Source organism: Haemaphysalis longicornis, unplaced genomic scaffold (assembly GCF_048455015.1).
Source record: "Haemaphysalis longicornis isolate Haplotype H1 unplaced genomic scaffold, Haemaphysalis longicornis Haplotype H1 scaffold_11, whole genome shotgun sequence".
In the NCBI taxonomy this organism is placed as follows: domain Eukaryota; kingdom Metazoa; phylum Arthropoda; class Arachnida; order Ixodida; family Ixodidae; genus Haemaphysalis; species Haemaphysalis longicornis.
The window spans coordinates 122,325,116-122,328,659 of NW_027526214.1; the positions used below are offsets into that span (position 1 = coordinate 122,325,116).

The 3,544-nt window shown below is 48.7% G+C and overlaps 1 non-coding gene across 1 annotated transcript; it reads left to right on the plus strand.

Moving 5' to 3' along the window:
* The first annotated feature begins 3,150 nt into the window (after positions 1-3,150).
* On the plus strand, positions 3,151-3,224 carry Trnak-uuu (transfer RNA lysine (anticodon UUU)). The gene has a single exon. It is a non-coding gene; the product is annotated as a tRNA-Lys (tRNA).
* Positions 3,225-3,544: the final 320 nt, after the last annotated feature.

Genomic DNA, 3,544 nt, shown 5'->3' on the forward strand with positions numbered 1-3,544 from the left:
CAGTGCTCCTCTATAAAGAAAAACAGCATCCGGCGCCAGGTTTCGATCCGCGGACTTTGCGGCCGCAGCGCGACGCTCTACCGATCAAGCCACGGACGCGACGGTGATATCAGTGTTGACGCGCCTTATATCTTTAACGCATTCAAACTACGTCGTCAGCGGCGTGCGTTGGCGACTCAGCGGCGTTATAGCGGCTTGATAACTGCGTGGTGTACACGTGATACTACAAACCCGATGGAAGAGATGGAAGAGAAGGCGGCGAGGCGGTGGGCTGCGGGGGCCGAGCGCAAGCGCCGCAAGCGGGCCGACAACCGTGCATTCGCACTTTCACATTCTCCCCCTCGGGGAAATGCGGGGGAATTTTTTCTTAGTTATGATGCAGTTATGCACGTCCTCATTCTTTACTTTTCACCGGTGGCCCACTTTTTCTCATCAGGCATCGAAGGACTAACGAGGCCGCACAGTTTGGCGACTTCTTCAGTGTATGTGAAGAAAAATTCACCGGGGACTTCGGCTCTCTGCGCGAAAACCTCTTCTGCCTTCTTCTTTCAGGAAACCGTGTAGCCAAAGCTCGCCCGAAATTTGTTGAGAAAACTCTCCCACGTATCAAATCTGTGCTCATGGTTTATTTATTGATTGCAAGGTTTAACGCGCCGATGCAACGGAGGCGAGCAATAAGGAGCGCCGTAGTGGAGGTCTCCTGATAAATTCTGACCACCTGGGGATCTTTAACGTGTGCGAAAATCTCGTAAACACGGCGTTTTTGCTTTCCGCCTCTATCAGAAAAGCGGCCATCACGGCCGGGATCCGAACCCGTGACCTCGTCTCAACAGCACAACGCCTTAGCCACTGAGGCACCGTGGTGACGCCTTCAAAGCTGGGGTGAAGGCCGTCTGCCGCAAGAACTCCTGCCTCAGGATGGAACTGCAGCTCGTGGTCAAAGTAGAACAGCGTTCTTGATCGTCGGCAGTAGTTCCGGAGAAGCCGATTGAGGAACGACACCTCTCGGTTTCACCGTCCAACAAACCGGTAATTTTGGATCCTGAGGCGGCGGTTCGTACTTCTTGGCAGCACCAGGGTCGCGTACACACGAGACACCTATGGACAATCCTGACGAATCAAATCCTTGAGAGCCTTGTATCTTTCGAATGCCAGGTGGCCAGGTAGTTCGTTCCAAGGTGCAGGATGATCGTTTTTGCAGTATCCGGAACGAAGTCTAGGAGGAAGTGTACGTCGCCGATGAATGCTCCGGGCTGAGTGATAAAAGCAGCCGTACCTCGTCGGTTGGGGTCGAAGTGCTGGTAGAGATGCTTGGTCTCGGAGTCGCCGATAACCGCCGTGGTTGAAGGGACCTTGGGAAATTTCCAGATGATGTTTTTAGTCGTGGTCATGGCTGGTTCCTTCATGGATAGATAAGCAGTAAAAGAAACTTCTCGAGGAGCCAGAAGAAATAGTTGACAAAATGGTAGACGCACGATTAAAAACAAAAACAGTAGCTTACTGACGTTTTGACTGGAGGGCCAGTCTTCATCTTGCGTAACATACAACGTTGGAGCACCCACGCTTATATAGGTGCAGAAGGTGTGCTGCAGGGCACCCTTGTTAACGACATTGGCGGGTTGGGGCGAGGGGACAGGGAAGGAAGGGCACTAATAATGTGGCACTATATATGACGACAAACTCTTTTCTAAAAAGGCCAGCGATATACAACTTCATCCATTAAAAAAGAAAAAAAAGAAAGGGTAGGGAACTATTCAAAAACACTTTTCATGTGAATTACACGAATAAATTAATGCTGCAGGGAGCATCTCGACACACGAAATGCAAAGTACAACAACAACAAATACAGAACAAAAGCCGCCAGTGACACATCCATTCCTGAAAACACCAATTACCGGCGGCGTGGGGAATGTCAGGGCAGTTTACAAGATCACAGAAGTCACAGAAGAGCGCACGTGCTAGCAACGCAACCCATTATTTAGCTAGGTAGGAAGTAGCTAGGTGTGTCCTGCGTGGAAGCAACTATTCAATCGGTCACCAGTAAGGGTCAACAAGTTTCCGTGTGTATGATAAAAGCATGTCACACCATGATTGAGGCATTGAAAGTGAGTAATGAATGACTGTCCAAAAACCGGAGGGGTGGGGGAACCGCGCTCGTAGAAAATGGTAAGTAACCGCGAGGACGGCGCGTTCGCGATAACACATTTAACCCCTCAAGAGGGGGCTGCCTACCGCGGGAGCAGAGGCGCACTGGGAATGCAGCTGCTATTCCAACAAAAAAAGGGGGAGAGACAAGCGGAGACCCGGCGGGAATCATTTTTCACGACTTTCTTTCTGACTCAAAAATTCATCTGTTTCTATGACCTACCGCATTCCCCCCTTTGCTTTCCGAAGTGTTCTTGACTGCCAACCCTTATATATATATATATATATATATATATATATAGCGAGGGCCTAGGTTCTGGCAGCCTTGATGCCAAGGTAGAATAAGAGGGTTTCCCGCCAGTTACCCGCTTATGACAGGCTGTAGACGTTCGCGTCACGCCCTGGGGGTTGAAAAGAAGGTCCCCTTCTCCCCGTGTAGTCTGAGTGGCGCTGGCTACCACCCTGAAGCGTGAGATACAGTTGTAGTATATATAAATACCCCAGAAAGTGAAGCGGAACACAGTTGCCCAGGTAGCCGAATTGGTAAGGCATTCGAGATCTAATCGAAAGGCGTGGGTTCGGTCCCCACTCTGGGCGCGTGTTTTTCTTTCTTTCTATCTGACGTAATTAATAACAATAAATAATAATGTAACGTCACTAACGGTAAAAAATATTCTAACCATTCCCCTATGCCTTCTTTGGTGTTGTAGACTGCCGGCATTTCTTCCTGTATTTCTAACGAGCCCCTCATTTACAAACCCTATTATCATGCGAAAGCTTAGCGAGGGCCTCGGTTCTGGCAGCCTTGATGCCAAGGTAGAATAAGAGGGTCTCCCGCCAGTTACCCGCTTATGACAGGCTGTAGACGTTCGCGTCACGCCCCGGGGGTTGAAAAGAAGGTCCCCTTCTCCCCGTGTAGTCTGAGTGGCGCTGACTACCACCCTCAAGCGTCAGATACAGTTGAAGTGTATATAAATACCCCAGAAAGTGAAGCGGAACACAGTCGCCCAGATAGCCGAATTGGTAAGGCATTCGAGATTTAATCGAAAGGCGTGGGTTCGGTCCCCACTCTGGGAGCGTGTTTTTCTTTCTTTCTTTCTCACGTAATTAATAATATTAATAATAATGTAACGTCACTAACGGTAAAAAATATTCTAACCATTCCCCTATGCCTTCTTTGGTGTTGTAGACTGCAGGCATTTCTTCCTATATATATATATATATATGTATATACAGAAAGATAGCTCGGCAGTCTACAACGCCAAAGGAGGCATAGGGGTGTGGTTAGGGCTGTTTTTTTTTTACTATGGTTAATGTGGTTAATATTTTTTTTTCAATATACGGAAGAAAGAAAGAAAACACGCGTCCAGAGTGGGGACCGAACCCACGCCTTTCGATT